At 49.6% G+C, this 22,188-nt stretch overlaps 1 protein-coding gene across 1 annotated transcript in view; it reads right to left on the bottom strand.

Annotated features, from left to right (window-relative positions):
- The window catches only part of LOC135912179 (neprilysin-1-like), a 200,675-nt gene that overhangs the window by 72,991 nt on the left and 105,496 nt on the right, over positions 1 to 22,188 (bottom strand). The gene's annotated exons all lie outside the window — the stretch shown is intronic.

The following is a 22,188-nucleotide window of genomic DNA, read 5'->3' as shown; positions in this document are numbered from 1 at the left end:
GTATTCTGTTTTAGAACATTCCTTTCTTTCTTTCTTTCTTTCTTTCTTTCTTTCTTTCTTTCTTTCTTTCTTTCTTTCTTTCTTTCTTTCTTTCTTTCTTTCTTTCTTTCTTTCTTTCTTTCTTTCTCTCTTTCTTTCTTTCTTTCTTTCTTTCTTTCTTTCTTTTTTTCTTCCTTCCTTCCTTCCTTTATTGATTTATTTAAGACAATGAACAGACTGTCTTAGGGGACACGGCTAAAGGCAAACATTTGCCTGACTAGGCCGTGTTAAGAACGGCCAGCTGCATGGCAAGTTTGCCACCCAGTTGCTACTGTGTAAGCAACATCTCGGGAGCATCACCGCCAACCTCTAGCCACAGCGTGACTAAATCGACTTTGTGTCGGGGAACAAGACGCGCATCCCCCGCTCTCCGTCACTTCAGCTAGGATGCGTTCGCTGAAGCAGGCTTTGTGCTGAAACCGCCGCCAACCTTTAGCCTCATCACCGTTGTGATGGAATGAGTTCGGCGGGACAACTATTGTTCCCAAACTCCTCAACGCGGGCCTGAACTGCTACGGGTGCGCGAGTTGCCGCGGGAACGCCGTTTTGCGCTGCTTCCCACGCACCGGCCAATACGCAAGACAACGCGCTACCCGTAACGGCTCCGAGTTCTACGGGGGCCCTCTGACGTCGGCTCCGTACCTCCGCACCTGTGTGTTTGTGTGTGTGTGTAAACCATGCCGCGGAGAGGCGGCTTGTTTGCGATGACTAAACGAATGTTCGGATCACCTTGTATCGGGAGAGGACCGAGTGTTTAAAAACTGCTGTTGTGCGGCTGCTCAGGACACTCTCTCTCATGCAGTCATGTTAGACTGATGTACTTTCTCAAACAGTCATGTTAGACTGATATAAATACTGTAAATAAACCCATATTCCTCATTCTCGATGAGAAGCAGTCCTTCCCTTCATCAACGTCCACAGCGTGGATAAGTTAGACGACGGCATGGCCCAGCTACCTTCTAATTCATGCCCGACTGCAATCTTGAGAACGGATCACGAACGATGGGATTGAGCCCCCAATCCTAGCAGCCGTGCCACCCGTACATTGGCAGAAAATAGGCAGTCGCAGGCTTTAAGGAGGTCACACATGAAATTAGATTAGTACACATTTTCCAACACTTGAGTACACAATTCGCGTAAGAAGAACAACAAGGTTAAAGTTTACACAGTTTTCTAATCACATGAAGCACAACAACAAGATTATATGACTGATTTATTCCCAGTGAACTCGATAAAACGCAAGCGGTCGCGTTTAGGCGGCAGCAATGAATGAATGAATGTATGGTTTTTATTGACGCAAGGGCCAGATATGCCCAAAGAGTGCCAGGTCCACGGCGATGAGTTTGCAATGTAGGTATGAGTTCTATCAAGTTGGTGTGAGGTGGCTGTAAAGGGTCTTAAAATAGTCGCTCTAGCGTGTGTAAAATCTACCTGTAATAAGGTTATATCGATGACAAAAGACGTGCTCTATGAGCATTAAAATCCATCGTAAAAGAATGATGCAAAATAGAAATTATATGAGATGGTAAAATTACCTGGAGCACTGCTGCCTCGCCAGAGCCCTTGAAACACAAGGGCCTAGAGGCATGTGCTATACGAAAGAGCTATCACAGCGGCATCCTCTAAAGAGAGAAGACGCTACTAACATGTAGGGCTAACAACAGGCAACACATCTTTCAGAAAACTTATGACTGCGTTGGTGTGAAAGAGCGGTTCTGGGCCGAGTAACATTACTGGATGAAGGGGGATGTGCTGCCGGTATGCTAGGGGAAAATGTTTTTCTCTCAGATTCGGCTGCCCCACACTCCAGGAGGACGTGGAGGACGGTCAACCACTCCCCGCATCTACCGCAGGTTGGAGGATAATTTTCAGTGAGTAAAAAGTTATGCGTGCCAAATGTGTGTTCTATTCAGAGGCGGCAGAATAGGCCACCTGTTCGCCGTTATTTTGTTACGGATGGCCAAGAACCTAACTGTGGCTTTATCAAGCGCAGTTTGTTATTGACTTCTGCGTCCCAGATAGGTTGCCAGTGGTTTCGCAGTTTCCTTCTTAAGAAAGGCTTCAAGTCTGTGACAGGGACCGAAGCAGTAGGAGTAACTGCATGCAATGAAATCGATGTGGCCATCTGGTCTGCTAGAACGTCACCCTCGATGCCCCTATGTCCAGCGCGGGCTGCTGCCTCTTGGCCAAGCGCAGCGTATTTTCTTTGAAATATACTTTTACATAGCTTTTCGTCTGCGTCTTCCTACGTAACATATCTCGTGGAGGTGGACGTTCCCTGTACTTCGTCACAGAGCTTCGCAGTGGACGGTATGGCTTCCTTCATGGCTCCCGGCGACGACAACCGGACTCCCCCGGCTCTAACACCTGCTGCCATTTCGACGACCTACATCACTCTCCCCGCTCCCCGTGCTCCTGGCGTATTCTCGGGCAAAGATGGGGAAGACGTCGATGACTGGATCAGCCTGTATGAACACGTCAGCCGCAATAACCGGTGGGACCCTACTATTATGCTCGCCAACGTAGTCTTTTACCTCGGTGGCACACCTAGAGTTTGGTATCGCACGCACGAAGATGAGCTCACCAGTTGAGATTCACTTAAGACACAGCTTCGGGACTTGTTCGGCAACCCCTACGGTCACCAACTTGCCGCGCAAAAGGCGCTTTCCGGCCGTGTGCAGACGTCAACAGAGCCTTATGTCACGTACATTCAGGACATCTTCACTCTGTGCCGCAAAATTGACACCCACATGACTGAGTCAAATAAGGTTGCCCACATCCTCAAAGACATTGCCGATGACGCCTTCAACTTGCTCGTTTGCAACACCGTAGCGACTGTGGATGCTGTTATAAAAGAGTGCCGCCGCATGGAACTCCCTAAAAGCCGACGTATTGACCAGCAGTTTGCCCGTCTGCCCAACACCCTGGCGAAATCTTCCTGTGCCGACACTCCTCGTCCCAACAACACTGCCGATGTTACAAGGAACGTCCGGCGTGAGATCGAGGCCGCCTATCCTGCTGCCTTCGACTCCAGTCCCACCAACACATATGCAGTCACAGTCTCACTGATCCAGGCAGGTGTCCACCAAGAGTTCGAAAACATGGGTCTTCACACCATGTGCCCGGCCCATCTTCCTGATACCCACCCGGCTTCTTCGATTCCGCCCCGTCCCGCAACTTCTTACCCACCACATTTCCGCAACCCATCTGAATGGCGCACTGCTGACGACAAGCCCATTTGTTTCCACTGCCAGTGTATCGGGCACATTTCTCGGCACTGTCTCAGTCGCTGGAGTTCCCCGACCCGGTCAACTTATACCGCCTACTCTCGCCCCCCAGGTGGCCCTTCTTGTACTTATGCCGCACGCTCCGATAACGCCGCCGCTGATTCTCCTGCACGAAAGCACTCCTATTCTCGTTCGTCTTCGCCCCAACAACGACAATCTCGTTCTCCCCAGCCCCGTCACTCCTATTCGCCGACTCCCTTCGGACGCCACTCCCAGCCGGAAAACTAGACGATGCAGCGCCTCGAGGTGACGCTGCATTGCTCCCTACGCCGGCGAATCCTCTACTGACGCTGCCCACTCATCTGAACCTTCTTGACGTGCAAGTCGACGGTGTTTCTATGTCTGCACTCATAGACACTGGGGCGCATTAGTCCGTAATGGTGGATCCACACGACGGACGAAATCCGTCTTTCCCGCGACGGACTGCGCATCACGTGACTACGCGTCACGGATTTGTGCCGTCCGCGCGTCGTCCGCGACCCCCACGGACGGAAAATGCCGAGCTATTTTTCGCATCCGGATTTTGGGGGTCGAATGCTGAGGATTTAGCCTAGCATGCTCTACAGTCTGGCAACAAGCGCTGCTTTGGTATATTTCTGAAACAGCTTCATCGCTGCTAACACCATTCGTGTTCAATTCGGACAAAACAACAGCCATTGCGGCCAACCGTCGTTTCCTTTCGATCTCCATTTTCATTCAAAATGAAAAGCACCTATGACAAAGTGTTTGTTACATCGGTGGCGCCATCTAGAGTGAGTAGAAACAAGCAATCATGTTAACTTGCGGCCACTGAGATCCGCTCGGGCCGCCGCAACATCTTCGAGGCTATGTTCAGCCAATACAGCCACTCTAAGCCTACACGCCAAGAATATGAGTATCGCTTTCGGAAACGGTGCCCACTCATCACGAATACATTGCTGTCGAAGCTTCTGGACACAAATTTAAACCAAATACAATCGTCAGTTTGAAAGTTACGGGCCTCACAGTGGACGACGACGACTTTACAGGTTCGAGGCGGACGGCAGTCGCTTCGGGCGTAGCCGCCATCTTTATTTTTCCGGCGCGGTCGCCTACTCAGTCCGTCCGTCGTCTGGATGCGCTTCGCAGCCAGCCAGACGGGCGGCAGAATAAGCGTCCGCGGCACGGATTTGCGCGGAGCCGCCCGTCGTGTGGATGCACCATAATGAGCGCTGACTTTCGTAACCAGCTCAAGAAAATTATCACGCCCACCACGACGCCTGTTGTCCGTGTCGCCGATGGCGAAACAGCCCCCGTAATTGGTATGTGTACCACCCACGTCTCCTTCGCCGATCGCTGAACAATCGTGCTATTCACAGTCGCCGCTCACTGTCCCCAGACATCATCCTCGGCTTAGACTTCCTCTCCGCACATTCTGCTCTCATCGATTGTTCTGCCCGTACTCTCCGCCTTGACCTGCCTGTTCTGGATCCTGCTGAACCACGGACCAGTCGCCTCAGTTCTGTTGACTTCGTTCGCTTGCCACCTTCGGCACTGACATACGTTGACCTAGTGTCTTCCCCACCAGTCCCCGACGGTCACGACATCGCGTTTCCATGCAAGACGTCCTCGTTACCCACGGGATCACAGTACCCCATACAGTTTTATCTATTACGGTGAATTGCGTCTGCCTGGCAGTGGTCAACTTTGGCTTGACGACACAAGTGCTGCCACGCGGGATGTCTCTGGCCCAGCTTTGCTCATTCGCGGGTCACTCAGTAGCATCCATCGCAGTAGACGACACTTCATCCGATGCTCTTCTACCATCGCACTCGGCAAATTGTACCATCGCTGACTTACAGAAAATGATTGCTCCCGACTTGCCGTCCGAGCACGCTCGTAAACTCTACCGCGTTCTGTTTTCCTACCACGATATTTTTGACTTAAATGATCGTCCTTTGGTCCAAACTAAAGCTGTCAAACATCGCATTAATACCGGCGAAGCCCCTCCTATTCATCGCCGCCCGTATGGAGTGTCACCAGCTGAGCATCAAGTTATTCACGCAGAAGTTCGCAAAATGATGCCAAGAAGATTATTGAACCATTATATAGTCCATGGGCGTCACCTGTTGTACTGGTCAAAAAGAAGGATGGCTCATGGCGCTTTTGCGGGGACTATCAGCACCTTAACAGGGTTACCAAAAAGGACGTGTATCCCTTGACTGCCTCCACGGTGCCCGCGATTTCTCCTCCATTGAACCTTCGCTCCGGCTACTGGCAGAGTGCCCTGGACGATCTCGACCACGAGAAGACTGCTTTTGTAAAACCCGACGGTCTTTATCAATTCAAAGTGATGCCGTTTGGTCTATGTAAGGCCCCAGCCACTTTTGAACGCATGATGGACTCCCTTCTTCACGGTTTCAAATGGTCCACGTACCTGTGCTACTTGGATGACGTTATCATATTCTCCCCAACGTTCGCTACGCACCTCGAGCGCCTCTCAGCAGTCCTGGACGTCTTTCGTCGAGCCGGTCTGCAACTGAACGCATCGAAGTGTCAATTGTGCCGTCGCCAGATTACCGTCCTTGGACATCTTGTTGACGCGAACGGAGTGCAACCGGACCCAGGCAAGATCCATGCTGTTGCGCGCTTCCCTGTTCCGAAGTGTGTGAAGGATGTGCGCAGCTTGATCGGCCTTTGTTCGTACTTCCGCCGTTTCGTGAGAAATTTCGCCGCCATAGCACGACCACTAACCGAGATTTTGAAAAAAGACGCCCTTTTCCAGTGGGGCGATAACGAGGCCTCTGCATTCTCCCATCTAATGGACATTCTCACAACGCCTCCCGTTCTGGCCCATTTCGATCCTTCTGCGCCCTACCGAAGTCCGTACTGATGCGAGCGGTCACGGAATAGGCGCAGTACTGGCACAACGCCAGCATGGCCACGACCATGTTATCGCTTACGCCAGGAGGCTCCTCTCACCCACGGAGCGCAACTATTCCATCACTGAGCGTGAGTGTCTGGCCCTAGTTTGGGCGGTTGCGAAATTCCGCCCATACTTATATGGCCGACCCTTTTCCATTGTCACGGACCATCACGCGCTTCGCTGGTTATGCTCACTGAAAGATCCTACAGGAAGACTTTGTCGCTGGGCCTTACGCCTCCAAGAATATTCGTATACTGTCACCTATAAATCTGGCCGTCTACACAAGGACGCTGACTGCCTGTCTCGCTACCCGGTCGACGAGCCTGAAGACGCCGACAGTAGTAGCGCTAACGGCATTTTCTCTGTGTCTGCCTTCGCTAACATCACCGGTGAGCAGTACCGAGACCTATCGCTGCGAGTACTTATCGAGCGTTTGCGCTCAACACCTACCGACGCATCCGTTCGCCGATATGTCCTCCAGGGCGGTATTCTCATTCGAAGGAACTTCCTCCCTGACGGCTCTGATCTTCTTCTTGTCGTGCCAAAACAGCTACGACAGCCTGTGCTCTTTGAGATGCATGATGCACCCACTGCAGGACATCTTGGAGTAACCGGCACGTACGACCGCGTCCGCCGCCGCTTCTATTGGCCTGGTCTCGCTCGCTCCGTCCGACGGTATGTTGCTGCCTGTGATCCCTGCCAGCGTCGGAACACATCTCAGGTGCTACCTGCCAGTCATCTCCAGCCGATCACCGTTCCTGTGGAACCGTTCTTTCGTGTTGGATTAGACCTCCTCGGTCCCTTTCCCACGTCATCCTCTGGGAACAAATAGGTAGCCGTCGCAACTGATTACGCCACCCGATGCGCTATCACTCGGGCTCTCCCTACCAGTTGCGCCACTGACGTCGCGGGCTTTCTATTGCGTGACATTATCTTGCTTCATGGCGCCCCGCGACAACTGCTTACTGACCGCGGTCGAAACTTCCTCTCGAAAGTTGTCGCTGACATTGTGCGTTCCTGCTCCATTCAACACAAACTGACTACCTCATACCATCCTCAAACCAATGGCCTGACAGAGCGGTTAAACCGTACTCTTACCGATATCCTGTCCAAGTACGTTTCCAAAGACCACCACGACTGGGACATTGCCCTTCCTTACGTAACATTTGCCTACAATTCTTTCCGGCACGACACCGCCGGATTTTCTCCATTTCATCTACTGTACGGTCGCGAACCTACCTTGCCACTAGACACGGCACTTCCTCCTGCTGCGATCTCAACAAGTGAGTATGCGCGCGATGCCATCGCCCTCGCCGACCATGCACGCCAGCTTGCCCGTGCTCGACTGACGACCTCACAAACAACTCAGCAGTGTCATTACAACGCCCGCCATCGTGGCGTACAGTTTTCGCCTGGTGCGCTCGTGCTCCTGTGGTCGCCCTCCCGTCACGTCGGACATTCAGAGAAGCTACTTTCGCGATACACAGGGCCCTACCGCGTGCTGCGCCAGGTGGCGCCTGTGACGTACGAAATTGCTCCTGCGGGTTCAACCTCGTCCTCCCTTCTGCCATCAAGTGATGACGTGCATGTCAGTAGGCTCAAGGCCTACTACACTGCTTCCGAGTCCGATCTTTAGTCGCTCCGGGACGGCGCTTTTGCAGCCGGGGGTAGTGCGACGGAACAATATGTGCGATCATTAAAAGGCGAGCCGTGCGCAGACATGAGAAGCTAGCGCGGGCTGTTGCCTCTTGGCCAAGCGCAGCGTATTTTCTTGTAAATATACTTGTACATTGCTTTTCGTCTGCGTCTTCCTACGTAACAATATAACTGATTTCTTTATATGCTTTACAGCCAACAATAGTGCGCAGGCCTCAGCCGTAAAGACACTAGTTTCCGGATGCAGTACATCGGATTCCTGGAATAATGGACAGACGGTTACATAGGACACCCCGTCGTGTAACTTCAATGCGTCTGTGTAGAACTCCATGCAGGAGTGTTTGTACTGGAGTTCCCGGAAATTCATTTCGATTTCAATCTCTGGAGCGCGCTTTGTAGCTTGCATGAAAGATATATCCCATTGTATTAGCTGCCACTCCCAAAGAGGTAGCACTTGGCTGGATGCATTAGGCGAAGCTCGAGGAGTGGGACATGCATATCATGACTAAGCTTCCTCACACGCAGCGAGAAAGACTGTCTTACGGAGGGACTATTACGAAAGAGTGTAGCATATGTCATATCGTTAACACTATTAAAATACGGATGTTGAGGATTAGAGTGGACTTTCAGAAAATATGTTTGGCTGATGTATGTTCTCTGCAGATGAAGTGACCACTCATTTGATTCTACATATAAGCTTTTTATGGGACTCATTCTGAAAGTGCCACTGGCCACTCGGATTCCAAGATGGTGGACTACGTCTAGCATCTTTAGCGCGCCCGGGCCGGCAGAGTGATAAATCACGACACCATAGTCCAATCGTGATCGAATGAGGCTCTTGTAGAGATTCCTTAAACACTTCATGTCACTACCTAATGTAGTCTCGGATAGAAGTTTCATTATTTTCATTGTTTTCATATTTCTTTAAGAATTTTATTGTGTGGGACGAAAGTGAGTCTGTAGTCAAGTATAACACCTAGAAATTTGTGCTTTTGTTCACAGGTATCTGTTGTACACAAAGTTCTAGGCAAGGATCTAGGATCAGGCCTCTATTTCTTGTAAAAGAACACAAGAACTTTTGTTAGGATTGATCTTCAATCCATCTTTGTCTGCCCGCTTTGACACTTTGTTCCGGCCATGCTGTACCTGTCTCTCGCGCACTACAAGGTCACAGGATTTGAAAGCTATTTGAATGTCGTCCACGTAGAAAGAATAAAAGATGCCCGGTGGTAATGAAGCACGAAGCATGTTCATCTTCACGATAAAGAACATGCAGCTGAGCACGCCACCTTTGGGTACAACCGCTTTTTGCGTAAAAAGACGTAAAAGCATATTGCCGACGTTTACCCGGAAGGTACGATTGGACAGATAGCTTTCTATTAGGTTTAGAATATTACCATGGATGCCCATTTCTCGCAAGTCTGTTAATATTCCCTAACGCCACGTTGTGTCATACGCTTTCTCCATATCAAGGAATATGGATAAGAGAAACTGTGTACAAATGCGTCCCAGATATTTCCTTCAATGCGTACGAGATCACTTGTGGAGCGTCCTTCTCTGAAGCTGCACTGATAGGTATCAAGCATTTTGCTCAGTTCAAGGAAGTGAATGAGTTGCCGATTAATCATTTTTTCAAATACCTTACAAAGGCAACTTGTGAGGGCTGTCGGGTGGTAGCTTGCCACTGAGGGAGGACCTTTGCCTTGTTTCAAAACAGGGACCACAATGCCTTCATTTTATGCACATGGAAGGTATCCTAAGGCCCAAATGGCGTTGAAAAGTGCTAGTGTGACTTGGGTGTCATTGTGTAAGCTTTTGATCATTTCATACATGATTCTGTCAGATCCCGGTGCAGAGGTCTTGCATGCGCTCAAGGCAGCTCTCAACTCGGCAATACTAAAAGGACGGTTGTAAGGCTCATTCTCCCGGCTTTTTCTTGTGAATGGCTTACGTTCTATTATTTGTTTATGTTTGAGAAAAGATTGTGAGAAATTGGTTGAACTTGACACGCTCTCAAAATGCTCCCCAAGTGAATCTGCCTGGTCGTGCAGGGCATTGCCTTGTGTGTTTACCAAAGGGAGGGAGCATGTTTGTCGTCCTCTTATCCTATTAAGCCTGTTCCAGGCTTTGGCCTCATCTGTATACGAGTTGATGGCCGATAAAAACTTCTGCGAGCTCTCTCTTCTGGCCTGTCGGCGCATTGTTCTGCCTTCGAATTTTACTTTTTTAAAGTTAATAAGGTTCTACAAAGTGGGGGAGGCCCGTAGCAACCCCTCCGCTTTGTTTTGTTTCTTGCGAGCAATCCTACATTCTTCGTTCCACCACGGGACGCGCCGTCTGCATGCCAAGCCACTTCAGTTATGCATTTAGATGCGGCATCTATTATGAAGACTGTAAAATACTCCACTTCAGCCTCAATTCCTAAGAAAACATGTCAGCCCATGAGATACTAGGAAGAGTTCGGAATTTCTCCCAGTCGGCTGTATCGATCTTCCACCTAGGAGCCTGTGGTGGATATTCGTTTTCTTTAGATGTTCTTAGCAGTATAAGGAAGTGGTCGCTGCAGTAAGGGTTATTGTTAACTTCCCATTCAAGTTCAGGCAGTATAGACGGGGAAACTATGGTAAGATCTATTGAAGAGCAGGTTCTGTTTGCAAGAGAGTAATATGTGGGTTCCTTCTTATTCAGCAGGCACGCACCAGAAGAAAAAAAGAACTGTTGAACAAGACGTCCTCGCGCATCCCCACAGGTAGCTGTGTGCATTGAAATCGCCAAGAACCACATAGGGTTCTGGCAATTCATCTAGAAAGGACTGAAATTCATGTTTGCTCAGTTTCTAATGTGGGGGTATATAAAGCGATCAAGTAGTGATACGTTTGTTTAGCAGAACAACTCGAACCGCCACTGCTTCAAGGGCCGTTCGTACCTGTAAACGTTGACACGCTATGCTTTTTTGAATTACAATTGCAACACCGCCCGATATTGCGATTTCATCATCGCGATCTTTGCGAAACGTAACACACTGTCGAAGAAAGTTTGTGTATTTTGGTTTTAAGTGCGTTTCATGTAAACACAGGACTTTTGGATTGTGTTTGTGGATGAGATCTTGCACATCAAGATTTTTAAGGAGACCTCTGAGGTTCCGTTGAATAATTTGTGTATCGATATTGGGAGTAAATAGGCGCTGTGTGTACGGAAACGGAAGTGATGCCTTAGATTACAAAGCTCTTCCGTGGCCCTGTAACTGGGGTTTTGCCATTTCTGAAGCGTTCTAGGGAACCTCGCCGCTCCTTAGGCGTTTGGTGCGCCTTGAGGATAGGTGTAGTGTCCATTGCATTTAGTGAGGCTCCGGACACGTGCAATTGCGAGTGAGAAGTTACCAGAGAGAGTCCCGCCTTGGAGGGCAAGACCCCTGCGCCCACCAGTCCGGAAATCGATGGCGCTCCCTGAGAGATTTGGCTGCGCCGGCTGTTGCCAGCGCTGTAAGGGGCCGGGGATGTTAGGGCAGCCTCGGCTGCGCCTACCTTCGGGGTCGATTGTCCCTTCTGCTCGGTTGGCGGAGCAGCGCTTGCTGAAACCACCGTGGGGACAGACGGCGTAACTGCCGACTCACTGCTTGTGGGTCGGACAGTCGCCGGAGGCCGTTGTGACGCTGCTCCCTGACGCGCCACTTCGGCAAAGCTAGTCTTTGGAAGGTATGCTACCCGCCTGCGTGCCTCTTTGAACGCTATGTTTTCCTTAACTTTGATTGCGACTATTTCTTTTTCTTTTTTCCATGATGGACAGGACCGCGAGTACGCGACGTGTTCCCCATCAGAGTTCAAGCAGTGGAGAGAGTTCTCACAAGCTTCAGAGGTGTTTTCTTCGGAACTGCACTTCGCCTAGGTTTGGCGGCCTCGGCAGCTCTTCGAGCTGTGGCCGAAACGCTGGCATTTGAAATATCTCAGGGGGTTAGGCACGTATGGCCTAACACGGAGCGCAATATACACTGCCTCGATTGACTCGGGCAGGATACTTGAACCGAAGGTAATTATCAAGTGCTTGGTTTGGATTTCTTCGCCATCTCGCGTCATCTTAATTCTTTTAACATTGATCACATTCTGTTCACTGAAGCCCTCCAAGAGTTCCGCTTCAGTTAACTCCAAAAGATCATCATCTGAAACTACGCCACGGGTGGTATTCATAGTACGGTGCGGGGTTACGATTACTTGGGTTTCCCCAAATGACACTAGTTTTGGCAGTTTCTCATATCGCTTCTGATCGCGGTGCTCCAAGAGGAGATCACCGCTTGCCATTCTCGACGCCTTATATCCTGGACCAAAAATTTCGGTTAACGACTTTGAAACAAGAAATGATGAGATGGTTCACACTGGTTTGTCTGGCTTTCCAGAGTGTACTACATGAAAAGGGGGAAAGTGTGGACTTGGCATCCGAAAAATTAGAAAACATCTTCGGTGCGCCCTCTTTTCTGAGGGCGATCAGGTAGTGAAGGGAAGGAAGTTGGCATGTGTAGTCGTATAGTTTTCGGCAGCAACGCTAGCCGCCCACAATGGAGTCCAACAAGGGGACGCTGCAGGGCCTGCAAACGCCAGCTGTACGTTGCCACTATAACCAGATATGACATAACCAAGGTTGGCTACTCGCACAAGGTTAACGCTTGCTGCCAGGAAGCTCGGAAGTAATAAAGAAATGAGAAGGAGACAGGAAAGATGAAAAGTGAGAGAAAGACGAAGGATGGAGGGAGAAAGAGACAGGAAAAGGCAACTACCAATTTCCCCCGGATGGGTCAGCCTGGGGGTGCCGTCTACGTGAATCAAAGACCAAAGAAGTGTGTTGCCTTCGCCGAGGGGCCTTAAAGGTCTGAACACCCAGCATCGGCTCAACCCCCAGGATCCCACTTCCCCGGACACGGCTAAACCACGCATGGTTAGACGCGGGAGGGTCGAACCCTCGTGTGCTCGGGTACTGGTGTCGCAACGCACCAAACGCCTGCTGACGCAGACGCCCCTGCGGGGAGGCGACCCCAGACAAACACATACCTACACCCAAAGTACATTAACAAAATCACAGGAGGCAAGCAAAGCGACCCATTTAGGCTCTGTTCACAAACAGGGACACTCCCACACACAACGTGGGAATGCACCTCGCTCTCGTTTTCTCATCCCCGGTCAGCAGCGAGACTGACTGGACAGCCTGGCTCAGTTCCGGAGACGTCGACCGACAGCTTTAATTGGTGGACTGGGCGGAGAAGGCCAAGCAGGCCCAGGGCCTTACTTGAGCCCGATCCCACAGCCACATCTCCCTTTACCCTTCCCCCTTTCAAGTTTACCACCACCACAACCCAGTGTAAGTTTGCTTTCCAATTGCTTTCCACACTGTGTTGGCGCGTTTAGGGATTATAATATCTTTTAGAAATACTGATGCGACCATGGTTTGTAAAAAAAACCACATACATCATTACTGTTGTGGTTGTAAATAAGAATTTATTATTTCAGTTCTTGCTGCTGCTTATTGCATTAATTAAAACTGTACCCATTAGTTTCCTGTATAATGCTCGAAAGGCTTTGGAGGTAACTGAATAAATATATTAAATAAATAAATACAATAAAAGACATAAGCAAAGAAAGAATAGCCTAGAGTAAAATGGCTTCTTTGTACAGTGACACCTAAAAAATGTTTTAAGGTTTCTTTGTAAAATATGTTGGCAATGTTCGCTGCGAAATGAATCCCCTGTTTAGATGTGCTTCGTAGGAATTATTGAAAGGAAGCGCTAGTTGTGCATTCTATAATTCCAACTCTGTGACAGTGATCTACGTGAGGTGATCCACATGATGGGGAGGCAAGTTAGTTGCAGCTTGCGTGAAGCGATGTGTGCGAAACTGTCGAGGATGTGGAAGGAATTTTATACGAAGCGGCTGTCACCGTTTATTGCAAACTGTGATGCAGGTATGCATGCGACCATGGATAGTGTGTCGCTACATTACTCTAATGCTAATCATACCACTGTCGAAAGTCATCGCGGGATTAGAAGTTACGAACACACCATTTTGCTAAAGACACCCTTATTGAGAATATCTTGGCGATGGCTATTTTGAGGCTTGCATTACTATGGATATATGCGACATACATTCTTTCCGGTATCGGCCCAAATTGCTGTGACACCCGCATGCTAAGGTTGGTCATGAGCATGACGGCATGACAGCGACTGCATGACGATAACGATGCAGTGACGAAGAAGCAATGAGGTCAGGAAATGAATGCGGTATGACGACAGTGGCAGATGAGATTGAGATGATCATTATGAAACATTGGCGAAGGGATAACGGCGCCAGTGTCATGGCGACGGCATGAGGACATTGCGATGACGATGACTGTGCAACGACTATGGCATGGCGACAACGGTATGATGAGAATCAGATGACGAAGTATTGATGGCACCACAACGATGATCTGACAACGAATGTTCGAAATGAGCTTGTCAGCATGACCACGAGTGTATTACGACTACGCAGTGACAATGGAATGACGCAGAAGAAATCATGTCGATCGGATTACTAAAGTGGTATGATGACGACGGCATCACGGCAATGAGATGACCTCTTTGAAAGGATGAAAGTGGTTAAGGACGAATGCGTGATGACGGCGGCTAGAAGACAATGGGCTGATGACGAGTGTGTGACGATCTAGCAGCGTGCCCTCTTGGGCTTGTTGGTGCATGATTTAAATAACAACAAATAGCGCGCAGAGGACGAGACACCAAAAACAAGAGACACGCGAACAGCACGAGCGCCTCACATCCAACAGATTTTGTTTTTCACATCCAACACTTTTATGCGTCCGAAGAACATATCATGAAGAACAAACGCTAGCTCTTATCGCAGAGGAAAATAGAAGGTGCGCTCAAACATGTGCGCCCTGCTCTGCTTATCTTTTCTGCGTCAATGATCTCTCCACTTACCCTATTTTTGTTTCCTACGAGAACAGATTTATCAAGGAATGGCTTGGACATTTTTCACTCGCAGGAAAGGATGTGATCAGCAAGTGTTCCCCCTCGCCCGTGTCTGATATTGCGGGCATGTTCAATAAGGCGCTCGTTTAAACATGTACCGGTCTCTCCGATATAGTGGTTGCCGCATGACAAGAGAATCTGGTACTGGACAGCTTCACCGCAAGCGCCGTATGGTTTCTGATGTTTGAACATCCATGCTCGCACTTCCTTGTTATGAGCCTTTCACGTCTAGCATAATTTGTCAAGTTTCTTCGGGCCCAGAACGAGACGGTTGCATTCGCCCGCTGGCCAATTCTGTTCGTTTGTGCCTGGGTTTTTACTGTTGCTTCTTCTGCGCTCGATTTGCTGTTATTCAAATGTATGACGATGATGTCGTGGCTTCGATTGTACCGCGGAAACTGCATGACGACGATGACCTGATGACGGCTTATGACAGGTAGATGATGAAGCTGGAATGATTATGGTGGAATGACTACGACCGTGTGATGATGACTGTCTGGCGAGGCTTCAGTCACAACGATATAATAACGGCTGCATAATCACGAATAAAAGATAGCTTTATTACGATGGAATGGTGAAGAAATGGCGCCGATGTAATGACAATGGCAGCATGACAACGACAGCATGGCGACAATGGCATGGCGTTTCCGAAGCGATGACGAGAGCAAGACCACAGGTGACAACGACGGTGCAATAAATTTCATAGATGGAATGCGCGTGTCCGTTTTCTTCATTTTGGAAGTGCTGAGTCCTGCTTTCTTGCCGAATAAACAAAATTGGGCCAGTCAAAGTTTGGAATGTGGAGCAAAATCCCCTGGAAGCTACCGATTTTTTTTTTCTGATGGGTAGAGATGTCCCCCGGTTGTCTATATGATTTCTCCAAAAGGAGTCCTACAAAGGGTCGAACGCCCTGTGGGCGTCCCTTGTACGCTTTCCACAATGGTGAAATAGTCGAGCGTCCTAGCTGCTAAGTGCGACAGATATGCACTGCCACCGGGTAACCACTGGTATTGTCAGCACTAACGCGCTCCTGGCCCGGTGCTCGACGAATGCAATAACTCCAAGGAGAGGACACCCACCAAATGGAAAATTTGATAAGGGATGGTGGTACATCTCCATCCATAAGTGAGGAGGGTGGCTTCCTAGTGGCTCTGCGATTCAACTCGAGTAATTGGTTTTCCGTTCATACATCCTTCCCGTGTGGTCGAGCATCATCGTAATCAGGACGCACGCCCAGGGAACCCATTTTGCCGCTTATTTATTTTCAGCTGGAAGCTGATCATGGTTGTGCTTTGGGACCTTTATTTTGAGGTGAGAGGGGTGGCTAAGCCAGGATGAGTGCTTTCTAGTAATGACTAACTGTCGGGATAGTTGGCATTGGTTAGCTGGTGAGGGGAATTGGCCGTGCACAGACGGCCTTGTTGTAGACTATCTCCCATGTTTGTGTGGGCGGCAGAAGAGGGTTTCCACAGGGTACATATCGGCAAAATAAGTACAAACGCGGAAACTCCCGGTGCTCGGCCATTATTGGATCTGAGTGCTTGAGAAGCCTGTTCCTCCTCACTACGAGGGCATCCCAACCTAATAGTTGATTGGGACGCCACATGGGAAATAGCCACCATGGGAGAGGGCAAGATTGACTTTTTCGAGGTATTGCCGCGCCCACAGTGTTTGATGGAAATTGTGTGGCGTGGCGTCCTTTCACAGGCAAATAAAATCTAAAGGAAGTCAAGTGTCGGGCCGGGGGGTAGGAGGCTTCTACTCATTTCGATAACTGGCACGTAACGGGCGCCAGCACGGTTTGGAAACCACGACCTCCCGCAGCAGCGGCAAACACTGGACCACGAGGCCTTTGCTTGTCTAAGCCTCCCTCTCCATTGTCCGCATCTTTCGTTGCCCAAATTGCCTTAACCTGTTTTATGCTACCTCACTGACCACTCCTGTGAACCTCTGCATTTGTGCCCATGTATACTATCGCTTTCTGTATGAGCTGCAATCCTGAAGCCGAGAACGGAACTCTATTGCTATTGAACTGGCGAAAATAATGTTCGGCGCTATCGAGACATGAACAGAGAAAGTTTCGTCGTTCCAGCAGTGCGTACACCTCTTATTTTCCCTTACCTACTTTCTTCGCGTAGTAATAGTGCATTGGTACGTCATGCAGAGCGACAACCTTAGCTCTTAGCGCAACGTGCTTAGTCATGGCGCACGACTTGTTCATCTTCGCAACTATCCTCGATTTTTTTCAATGAGCCTGCGCCGTTTGAGAAAGCTTAACTTTGGCAGCCACAACTGCAGCTTAATGTTACCTAATGCGAAGCATTATTATATGTTCTTGTCTTCTGAATAGCACTCACAAAGCATTGTAATTTTGTCAAACGAAGCGTACGCCGCAGCTTGTGAAGATTTATTGTTTATATGAGATCACATTGCTAGAGATGATTATCATGTACAAATTTACAATTTTAGACTGCTAGATTTTGTAAAGGTACATATTGTAACGACGTAGGATCGACGAGGACGTGGAGCAGTACTAGCAAAGACACCTTATCGGTCGTCCAAACAAAAAACATCTTCTTCGTCTCCACGCGCAATCTCACAACCCGCGCTACCTCAACCTCGTCCCCACTGGCACATACCCGTGGCAATATAGTTGTGCCATTTGCTCCCCTTTAGAAAACATCATCGTCCCGATGATAGAACATTGCAAAACAGCGATAAACAACTGTGCCCTCTTGTCAGTATTAAAAAAAAAGCTTCATTTGAAGCATGTAAACAATCTCGGGTAAATGTCGTCGGCGGTTTGAACAGTGAGAGCCATCTGGAATGATTTAGTAGTTGACGTCACGGATGCGTCGGAGAAATACGTAGGGCCCGAAGTATCTGCGCAGGAGCTGTTCAGAGAGCCGACTCTGACGAATACGTGTCCACACCTACACTTAGTCGCCGATGCTTTATGTGACGGGTCTGTGCCGAAGATTGTAGCATCTGGCGTCGCAGTCCTGCTGTAGTACGTGGATTCACAGACGCGCAAGCTGCCTAGCTGCTTCTGCTCGTTGTGTGATCTCATCAGCACCCGTCTCCTTGTCATCGAATTCATGAGGCAGCATTGCGTATAATGTTGTCGTAACCTTTCGGTCGTACGAGACACTGAACGGTGTCTTGCGAGTGGTATCTTGACCAGCCGCATTGTACGCAATGGTGACATAAGTTAAACCTCGTCCAAGTTCTTGTGCTCCACATTTACGTACATGCTTATCATATCAGTCAGTCTCCTATTGAGTAGTTCTGTCAGTACCTTTGCTTGGCGGTGATAGGCCGCTGTCGTCGGGTGGGCGGTCGCCCTTAGACGTACGACGCTTGACGAAGAATGCAGGACCTCTGTCCGTAACGATTACTGTGGAAGTGCCATGCCTTAAAACGATCGATGTATTCCTGAAAAAAAAAACCGTGACACTTCATCTGCTGTTGCCCGTTGCAGGGCACCTGTCTCGGCCTATCAAGTGAGATATTTCGCGTTGACGATTATGCACCGATTGCCGGTAGCAGACGTTGGAAAACGGCCAGAGAATCCACGCCTACTTCTGCAAATGGTTTGGCGGGTACTTGAACAACGGCCAGCTCGCTTGACGGATGGCGGCTTGCGAGGCTGGCAATCAAGACATATGTGAATGTAAGGTTTAACGACCGCAGTAAGTCTCGGAAAATAGTAATTCTGCCGAATCCATGCCCATGTGCGAGTGTAGCCCAAGTGCCCAGGGGTCGGCTTGTTGTGGCAGGCGTGTAATATTTCACATCGAAGTGATGAGGGAACAACGAATCAGGTAGTTGCTGCCGCTATGTGAGAAGTTCTTCTTGCAGAGGACGTCATGGCGCAAGCAGTACTACATCAGCCTTCTTGCCTATAGCTTCAGCACACTGTTGGTTCGTCCTTCAGGGTAATCAATAAGCAGAAGCAATTCAATGTCGTCCCGTTGCTGACGTGAAACATTGGCAGTGTCCCCGAGTCCGGGAAAGACCGTGCCGTCATCGTCTTGTGCTGCCAGCCTAACAATAGACCGAGAAAGGCAGTCGCCGCTGGCGTGCTGTTTTGCCCACTTGTATGCGATAATAGTGCCGAACACTTGGAGTCGAAAACTCCAGTGAGCGAGCCGGCCGGAAAGATCTTTCAAATTGAGCCAGCACAGCAAATGGTGGTCGCTAACGACGGTGAAAGACCGACCACACAAATACGGACGAAATTTGAGAAAAGCCCAAACCATTGCGAGACATTCTTTTTCAGTGGTCGAGTAGTTAGCTTCGACTCGGGATAGTGCCCTACTGGTGTAAGCGATCACCTTTTCACTGTCGTGCGGCCATTGTACGAGAACTACGCCTAGACTGACATTACTAGCGTCTTTATGCAATATCGTCGAGGCGTCTCCATCGAAGTGTGCTAGCACGGGAGGCATTTCTATGCATTTCCTGAGCTCGTGAAATGACCGCTGCTGGTCCTCGCCCCAAGTAAAAGGGATATCTACTCTGGTGAGTTGTGTTAAGGGCCATGCGATGCGCGAGAAATTCGCAATAAATCGCCGGTATTATGCACAGAGTCCGAGAAAACATCGCGCAGCCTTTTTGTCTGATGGGGTCGGGAAACTAGCGACGGCAGCAATTTTATCCCGATCAGGTCGGACTGCTTGACTGCTGACTGCATGACTGAGGAACTGGAGCTCTTGAAAGGCAAAATGGCACTTCTGAGGCTTCAATGTGAGGCCGACAGAGCGTACTGCTTCAAAAACGGTTTTCAGCCTTCGTAAGTGTTCGTCACACGCTGTGGAAAAGACAATCACGTCATCAAGGTACGCGAGGCATGTTTGCCATTGAAATCCAGGAAGGACTGTGTCCATTATACGCTGAAATGTTGCTGGCGCCGAACAAAAACCGAAGGCATGTACTCGAAATTCAGAAAGTTTGTCAGGCGTCACAGAGGCGGTTTCCTCAAGGTTTTTCTCTTCCACTTCAATCTGCCAATAAGCGCTTGTCAAGTCCATTGACGAAAAGTAGCACGCGTTTCGCAACCTATCCAAGGAATCATTGATACGTGGCAGTAGATAAACGAACGTTTTTGTGACCTGATTGAGCTTCTGGTAGCCGATCCAGAAGCGTAGGCTGCCGTCCGCCTTTTTCACCAAAGTACAGGTGATGCCCAAGGACTGTCAGATGGTCGAATAACACCATCTTTCAGCATCGTCTTCACTTGTTTTTGTATTGCCTCGCGTTCCTGTGGGGCTACACGATAAGGGTTTTGTCGAATGGGTCTCGCGTCGACAACAGTTATGATGTCGTGTTTGGTAAGTGACGTTTGACCAACTCGTGATGCAGATGCGAAACAGACCTGGCAATGATAGATGATTTCAAAAAAGACGTTTTCGCTCAATGGCCGTTAACGCCAGACTAACGTTTACAATAGGCGCAGCTGCGTGGATTGTAGAGGCCACCTTCTGCGCTAAGTGGCAGTCTTGTATTTGTGTTACTTCGTCGAAATAAGAGACAGCCGTGCCTCTAACGATGGGTCGGCGCTCCTTACTGAACTTTGTCAGCAAGAGTTCGGCGCTTTCCGTCGATTACATTGATAAGTGCTTTGGCAATGGACACGCTGCAATTCTGTGCTAGCGCATTGATGCGTTCAGCGACTCCAGCCCCATTCTGCAGGCTGTCACAGTGTACGGGCACAAGAAAGCATCTCCGCGGCAACAGCATCACGTCGTCTGCAGCAATACGCAAGGGAAGCTGGTGTTGATCCTCATGGGGGGCATTGTTCCAGTTCGTGGCATAGCGACGCTTCTGCCAAGGATATTAATCACGGCGCCATGCTCATGTAGGAAATCCATCCGAAGTCTAAGTCCCTTACAACATTCAGCAAGAACGGCGACGGAGGTTGAACCAGTGATTGAAAGTCAGGCCGTGCATTTCCCGACAAGTGCTAGCAACTGACCTCCGGCGGTTCTTATGTTGGACGCATGGCATGGCGTCTTCACCTTCCTTAGTTTGTCGGCGTGCTGTAAGCTTATGATTGAAAAATGGGAGTCAGTGTCAGCAAGAGCGGCTACTTGGTGGCCGGGAATGAGAACGTTGAGACGGGTGCTGACGACGTCAGTTACGCCCTTCGTAGTTTTATCCGTCGTATCCGTCATTGAATTCGGCGTCTTAATTATAATCGGAGTCTTCACGTCGTCATTCGTCGATAATGGAGGATGTGGAGAAATTGGCAACTGGCAACCTCATACCCGGATGCCGCTTTGGCTAGTTTCCCCGTCGCTGGCTAGTGGACCTGCCTCTAGTGACCTTGGAAAAAGTGCGACGAGTCGGTGAATTCTAGCGTGCAGCAGATGGAGAAGAAGAACGTGTTCGGGGTGTCTTCGTGTTTTGCGGCTGACTGTTCACAAGAGCGTCGTTGTAGGCGCGTCGACCGTCATGCAGAGAACAGGCGTGGTTGGCAGGAAAGCGTGGGTATTGAGCGACACGATAGTTGTTCCATTTTTCGCAAACTCGATGGACCTCGGTGGGCATTAGACGCTGCGCCACAAATCGGTTTCCCGACGCTGATAATTCGGCGGCAACTAACCATGGAGCTAAGGAATAGAGTGAGCGTATGGAATATGCGGCATTGCTTGTGCTGGCATGATCGGCGTAGTCGGTAGAGTCGACGAGGCTGATTACAACGACTCCGTAGCGTAGGGAATTTTCTCGTTGTGGGTGTTAACAGCGTCGAAGTCACATTGATTTGACGGCGAACAGCATCCGCATAAGTAAGGCGACTCGGAACGGTACCACAGTCTGGCTATCCCACTGCTTGCGGGGACTTCTTCCCGGACCACATCAGCTACATAAAATAACGCTGGCGCCGGTTCCGTAGGCGCACTAACAAATCCGAGCTGGTGAAGCTCTTTTCGGACGACCTTTCGGATAACTTCAAGCAGAGGCCTGTCTTTACTTGCAGTAAGTACGGAAGTGTTCACCGCAGAGTTACTCTTGTCATGCTGGCTGTATTGTTGCTGTAGGGCTCGTTCAATGGCTGTAGCCATTTTTGTTAACTCCGCCACTTTTGTCGGTGGATTGCTCGCAAGGCCGGGAAACAGTTGCTATTTCACTCCCCGCAAGAGATACCGCAGCTTTCTTTGCTCTGGCATGTCGGGGTCTGCCCTACGGAAAAGACGGGCCAAGTGTTTTGAGAACATGTTCCCACAGGTGAGCAGCGCAACCCGGACGAAAGAGAAAAGGAAGTATACGATCGTACACTTCCTTTTATCTCTCGTCCGGGTTGCGCGGCC

This window comes from Dermacentor albipictus, chromosome 9, assembly GCF_038994185.2.
Source record: "Dermacentor albipictus isolate Rhodes 1998 colony chromosome 9, USDA_Dalb.pri_finalv2, whole genome shotgun sequence".
Lineage (NCBI taxonomy): Eukaryota > Metazoa > Arthropoda > Arachnida > Ixodida > Ixodidae > Dermacentor > Dermacentor albipictus.
Note: the sequence above shows the minus strand (reverse complement) of the source record. Positions and strands in the feature narration are given on the sequence as shown.